Source organism: Drosophila kikkawai, chromosome 3R, assembly GCF_030179895.1.
Source record: "Drosophila kikkawai strain 14028-0561.14 chromosome 3R, DkikHiC1v2, whole genome shotgun sequence".
Taxonomy (NCBI): Eukaryota; Metazoa; Arthropoda; class Insecta; order Diptera; family Drosophilidae; genus Drosophila; species Drosophila kikkawai.
Genome location: NC_091731.1, coordinates 13496594 through 13504239, shown reverse-complemented (window position 1 = coordinate 13504239; position 7646 = coordinate 13496594).

The following is a 7646-nucleotide window of genomic DNA, read 5'->3' as shown; positions in this document are numbered from 1 at the left end:
TTAGATAAATCTCGGGGTGAACTCGGCCTGGGCATCGTTCCAATTGCTAAGAAATTAAGTATCTCGCCTCATAATTCGAATTTGAGATACTTGACGGAGATTTCGGATTGAATGGACCGAAGGAGCTTCAGGATTTAGGATTCGTTAGCTGGGTTGGGCATGTGAAGTGTTTGTCAAATATGCAGAATAACAAGTAACAAGTTTTCTCTAAACATTTGTTCTTAGTTGACATGCATTTAAAGACTGACTGGGTGCAGAGCGAGAAATTCCATGTATAATATTTATTTTAAATTTTAAAATACTTTGCAGAACGGAAAATATAAGTTTTCAAGAGAAAATTACTTAGATTTTGAGCATAAAATATTTATGAAATTTAAGAAATCTCCTTGACTTACCATCAATGTTTTGAATCACCGACTTGTTGCAGTGCCTATGAATGGGTATGTGCGGGTGGGCGTGGCCTATACTCAAGGCGGAGCGCCGAAGACGGCAATCACAGCCACAGCAGCAGCAAACTGGGAAGGGACTCTAGCCCCAAAATGCTTGCCAGACTCGGCAAATTGTTTGGAATTGTCAGCAGCAGCGAACTGATGTCATTTATATGGGTGTGAGGCAGTGGGGGAGTGAGCGAGTGCCGACTGGTTGGCATTTATCACACAGCCAGGACCGGCAGCCTAAATGTATGCTTTAAATTATGTAGACACCAGCTGAGTTTGTCGCCGCATGCAGCTGTGTGCGTCCGTGTGTGTCGCTGCCTGTGTATTTGTTTGTGCGTGGCAAGTTTGTGCACTGATTGCAAGCAACTCATACAAAATTTTAATTGCCAATGTGGAAATTACGCACTGAGACAAAGGACGGGCTACTGCCAGGCTGCCACACCAAAACGAATGAGTAAAATCCCGAGAAATCAGACAGTTCTAACAACAAACACGTGCACTGGGGAAAGTAAATGGAATAAGTTAAAATAAGCAGAAATATTACTTTATACTCTTGAAATATCTTTAATAAAGAAATGTAGAGGTAATACTGTATACCCTAGCCTTTATTTTTTAAACCAATCCAAAAGGCAATACATTTTTGCTGACGAATATTAAAAATTTATAGTTCAGTGCAATCAGGCAATCATGCTGTACCATCTCCGGGTGTTCTCTGTGTGTAAATCACACACTCACAACTTTATCGTATCATTTCATTAAATTTTATTTACAGCCTGGCAACTGTCGTTGGTTCGCTCCTCGTTTCTGGCAAGTTTGTGGCCAACGTCAACTGAGAATTTGTGGCACTTTTCAGTTGCCGGAAAGTTCCAGACGAAGCCCCAAATGGCACGGCTAATCAAAAAATTTGCAATTGCCATTTGTGTTTCGACTCGTTGGCAGGTTCGAACATCTTCACCCAAAAACCCATGTCACCAGCTTGCACCGAGTGCATGCCAATTTCAATTAATTGGCAATCGAGAGACATGATAATTGCGATTCGATGACATTTTAGCATTCACACTTGACTACTCATTGCCAGAGCGGATTTTGAGTTTCTAATGAGACATTAAGTTGGAAAAATGCACACTAAGGCGGAAAGAGATTTGTTAATGCTAACACATTTTCTTGGCATTAAAAAACACTTGCAAATTCCCGTTCAGATTGCTCTACGAAGTCGCAAATTTAAAATAAAGATGGTATAAAATTCGGATTGACATGAAATTGACACAGACATTTTTCAAGCCTCCAAAGCGAAGGGACGGCAACGACTAATGCATTATTTAAATCTAGTTAACACTTGGCCATTTGCCGTTGATTGAAAAGGACGACGAAGAGTGCCAGGCGGCGGGCGAAGGCAAAGGTGAAAGGACAGCGCTGGCCGGCAAAGGAGCGGAGCGGACCGGACAAATGGAGGAGCAGCACATAAAAATAATAATAATAAAAGGGCAGCCGCAGGCGAATGGTCCTTGGGACATCATTGAAGGAGTATTGAATACATTTCATTGCATGCGGAATACGGAATGGCGAGAGTCCGGAATGGAGAATGAGGGTGAACGGAGAACGGTGCACAGAGAACCAAGTACGGGAAATGGAGAACGGCGAAGGGATAATGGAGAACCAGTCTGGGCAGTGGGAGGCGAAATGGTAAATGGCGAGAATGTATCCTCCTGCGGTAGGCATCGAAGTGACGAAACTGCAAAATATTTCAGTCACGTTTTAAATGTAAAAATCTGAATCACGTGCTCGAAATGCGCGCATTCACAATATGCACAAGCTACGGGTGTACAAGCAACAAATAAAAGAGCAAGGCGACACGAGGAAAAAATTTTGATACCACAAACCAAATCTTCATAAAGTTATTCAAGACTATAGAGTTTACAAGGTAATATGTACAAATAATATTTTTTAAAAAGTCTATGGTACCACAATATCTTCTTCTTAGTTATTAGTAGCCAGTTTAAAGACATTTATAAATACTTTTTTATAATATTTGTAGGCAAATTATTTCAATTATTTAAATAATTTTAAATGTACTTTATTGTTATTCCACTAAGAGTTTCATTTTCTTATTATTTTCTCTTATCTAAAAACGCTATTCTTTGGATTCTATCCATAAAACATATATAACTACATTTGTAATATAAGTATTAGTAATATAGTTGCCATAAAATGTTATTTATTTGGAATATAGTAAAGCTTTTGAACGTGTAACCAGACACACACGAAAATCCCAGAGTCCCGGGCACTTGGCCAACTGCAATTCGGAACGAAGCCAGAGCCCAAAATGCGGCAAAAGCCCTTAACAGGTACTTGTTGAATCGATGATTTAATGTCGCCATCGGCGGGATTGCACCGATATTGCGATGAACTGGCGTGGTTGCATCTAATGATGTTATTGTTGCCGTCACTGTGGCAGTCGCATCATTTGTGGCCAACGAAATTGCATAATGTATGCAAAAAGCTTAACTAACTGTGCGCATCGCTGATTGAAATATTGAAATCAAGTGGCGTTCACAGCTGGCCAATGCATATGTGGGCACGGATGTGTTTACCTGTGGACAGCACACAATTCGCAGCAATTTCCGTTTCCTTTTCACGCGGCTCGGATGATTTTCACACCGTTCTCGCTTGATTGACTGAAACATTCCTCGCTCATCACCAGATTTGAATACCCTTTGAAAGGATATTGATAACGAGGTTAAAGGGTTTGAAAAAATCCCTAAATATTGATAGAAAAACTGGCGAATTTGTATTTTAATTATATAAATTAAGTTTTTATTTTAATAGAAGAGTTGTTTGTATTTAGAACCAAATAATCGATATATAGATATTCCCCCATAATTTATTGTAAGTCCTTCGTTAGAGTGTTGACAATTTCTGTCATTTTCAACACAACCTTTTCACATCCTCCTTGATATGTTGTTAATATTTTTTGTTGCTTCTGATGGGAGGTGGCATTTTGCAGCATGTTAACCCAGGTTTTTATTATTTTTTTTTATTAAATGCGCCCTTGTTAAGCTTTTTGGTGAGTGGCAGAGTGGGGACTGTCATGTAACGCTCGTTAAATTGGAGGCTATTGATACTCGCGAAGAGCTCTTGGGAATATTTAACTTAATTCGCAAATGATTGATTGTTTCACGAATGTTTGTGGAATGCATGGAATTAACTGGCTTCATTTTTTGTGATTAATAAAAAATTAATAATAACTTTGTGCTTGCGGCAATTGAAACTCAAGGGTGTATTGATGGCAAATGTTTTCAATTTATTGAATATCAAGTGGCTGAGAGTTCACTAAAAGGAATGCAAGTTTGATTAGTAATTTAAGTTAATAACCGAATTACGTTTTTCTATGTACATATAGCAAGTTGTAACGATTTGTTTGTGCAATTAAATCAAAGGAAAAGTGAAGTATATCCTAAGTACTAATTATTCTCTCTAATCTCTCTAATCCTTCCTACAAACCTTATTTTAAATATGTTTAAATCCATCTACTAGTCAAATTTAGATTTCCTGGGGCAAAGTTAATCTTCACTTACCCAGGTTATTCGACAACTAGCAATCGTCAGACCTTAATTTCAGCCAGGGGCCGGCATTAGCTCTTCGTGAATTTGGTTTGGCATAGTTGCTGGCATTTATGGTCCGGCGGCAGAAATGAACATGCAAATGACCGTTTTATTACGGACATTTTATTATTTCGCCAAAATGTGCCATTAAATACATCAGGTTGCGTTCGCTATTCGGATATGCGTAAGTCCCGTTGCGGCCTTGTGAATAGCCATTTATATGCCAAAAAATATACATTTTTCGAACATGACAGCCGCCGCAAAAAATCAATTTGTAAATGTTTTTAGAGTGCAAGAGCGAGGCGGCAGCGGCGGGAAAACTTTGACATTCCGCACAACTTTGGCAGCTGTTGTTGCTGTCGTGACCGTTGCCGTTGCAGTTGTTGTGGAAATTGCTGTTGCATATTTTCCGATATCGCTGGAAAATGAATCGAAAGGCGAGGCGGCGCACGGAAGAGCTGCCAAGCGACCCCATTGGCAGCTGCGATGTCCGTTTTGTAATTAGCGCTCGAACCGACGACTCCGCGGGGAGTTTCCTGACCTCAATTACTTTGTCACCATTTCAATTTGCAATTTCAGCCATTAACTAGTTACACTCAATGCAATTAAACTTGCACTTTTCCAGGTAAGAAAAGTGCCGCGACCCGTCTGCTCCTCAAAACGATGTCAGCGTTTTCCGGTCTACAGGAGTGAAAGTTCCCAGTCCCTGGGATACAGTGTATCCTCGGGATAGTGAACACTATAGTGCATTGTTTTTCTACTTTCCTTATGATTTTTATGTGTGCACTGTATCGGGCGGAGACTCTGTAAACACCCGTCCCAACGTTCAGATACAGATACAGATACAGGAATAAAGATACATGGATAGAAGCCCCTTCGACGTCCGGCTGCATGTGCGTTCCAATGGAATAATTTGAAATTGGAAAAAAAGGGATTCTCCTCTTTTTACCATCTTCTCGTTGAGTTAATTGCAAATTGGATGAAATTGTAATTTTACACTTCATTTGATTCAATTCATGGCTGATTGACAATTTAGTTTTTCATTAAGGTAACGGTATAAAAATGCATATAAACACAGAGAGAAAAATTACCTATTTACCAAGGTATTCTTAATATTCTAAAATGATTTCTTAATTAATTTATTAAAATATGAAAGTAAATATTTATGAAATAATAATAAATAAAATGTTTAAAATCCATTTTTAAATCGTGAAACCTTACTCATCTATAAAGAAAAGTAATTAGAAACAAATATAAATAAATAAATATAAATGAAATCTAACAATAATAATTTGTATATATTCAGTTTACCTTTTTTCGCTGAGTGCCGCCCACAGAAGCCAAGAAGATGGTTTCCCAGGATGTTCTACGAAATTGCGGCCAAATATGACGGCGCCTTGATTGCCGGCATCTTAGATAACTTAAGAACGAAAAGTGTGTCAATGGAGTCGGGGGGAAATGAAAGTGGCCCACAAATCCCGGAACGTTACTTTCGATGGGATGGAAGACTGTCTTGGACAGTTCACCTTTAGAACAAGCTGCCAAAAGATAAGCTTTGAATATGCAAATATTTATCAATTTATTTAATAAAATTCCTCGAATTTCCAACACATCTGAGGTCAAACCAAAAATTGGCCAATATTGAACCGCAAAAGTGACCCAAGCGAAAATTCTATAGGAAGAAAGCTGAAAATGCCTTGAATGCCAAATATCCTTCAGCTGCAATTTTGGTTTGTATTTATTTTCAAATTCAAGTAGATGGTTAAGCTGTTTAAAAATATTAATACGTTCAATATAACAAATAGTTTGTTAGGATTAGGAACAAACCTTTAAAATAAATGCTTGTTCTTAAGTAATTTTCGTAATTCTTTAGGGAGTAATTCTAGGGATACCCCTGGTTATCTTATTAATTATGAATAGCCGCCCACAACAAGTTTTGGAGTCTGCTTCTCCGGCGAACACACGGCTGGCATTACGCATACGCAGTGTGGTAACACGTTATAAACAAAAGTCATAAAGCAAACTTAAAGTTATGAATTTTTAAAATTCCTGATTTATTTTCAGGAAACTTTTTTATATCCACCCTCTGCTTAAACCGAGCAGACGGATCCCGGGCTCAGCGTGTGTGTAAGTGAGTGCAGCGTGAAAGAAGTTGCAATTTTTTACCCAGCTGTAGCTCGTGCATTTTTGGCAAGTTTTTCGCCATACCTTTTTCTATGTTCCCCCACTTTTTTTTTTTTGTTTCTGTTTCATGGCACAAAGTTTGAGTTGTCACGTGACTTGAGAACGGAGACGAGCGAAATTCGCATAAAATAAATAGTTGGGAGATAGGGCCAGGTAGCTGCGAGCAAGCCGGAACCGGAAACGCCATTTACAGCGAAAGAAAGTGTGGCATATGCTGGGGCGCACGTTGCTTTTGTTTTAATATTCATATTCGGGCATCAGAAATTATTCGTTAGAATTAAGTTACAGCAAGTAGGAGGGGAGGAAGGAAGTTTAACAGGGACGGCAAGCAAAATGCTTTGAATTTAAAATCTGCAATTTTCTGTTGATTGCCGCACCCAGCAGACTGCAGTTATATAGTAACCCATATAACAGCAGCAACAAACACAGCCACAATAGCAACAACCTCAAAGTGTTGGCGGTTGGCAAAAGAAAAAGCAGCAGTAGCAGCAGCAGCAGCAGCAGGAGCATCAGGAGCTGCAAAGCGGCAGCAGCGGCAACTTCATCACAACTTTTGCGTAAAATTCCAGTCATGTGTCCCTAACAAATCCCTGCATTATTCATGAAATGATAAGATGACTTTGTGCTGCCGTCGTCGTCGTCGTCGTAGTCGTCGTCATTCGCCCCCGAATCCCATCCACCCACTAAGCACCCGCAAAACGCCCACCAGCCCAAACCCAGCAGCCTTGGTGGGAAAATAACCCCCTTGCACGTAATATTTTTACATGCAGCTGCAACACGGACCTCGCCCCGGACTCCTCTGTTTGTTGTCTGCATTTAACTACCAAGGATATCCGTTAACCATAAAACTCGCACATCACCAGCAAAAACAAGAACGACAAGGTGTTTTGGATTTTAAAGAAAACTTTCAGCCAGGCTCGCACTATTGGCAGCGCCCTATGAATATGTTAAAAAGTGTCTGAAATAAACCGCAGCCCCGGAGGTTAAAAACAGAGGCCAATAATTTAGTTTCTAATTAAATCTGAAATATGTGTAACTTTTAATTGAAAGCCAAAGTAAGGTTGCAACAGAGGGTTACTCATAAATTGTTGAAAGTTAAGATATTAAACTAAACAGTATATATACTTTTTTTTTATTTATTTGTACATTTAAGAGGTACTTTGTTGATTCTTTTTTCTTTTTTCAAAGGTTTTTATTCTATTTTTCGACTAGAACTTACAGAACTTTGCATCTTTGACCGGCTCCTTTAAAAATAAAAGCTAATCTGTGGATTAACAGAAACATAAACTTACAGAATGTTAGTATTAAAACTGTTAGGGATATCAGAGCAGAACACTGCTAGGTGATAACAGGACAAGCGACAAAGCTACAAAATCCCGTTCAACTCTCTTTGGCTCTCTTCGATTCGCCGCTCTCATGGACC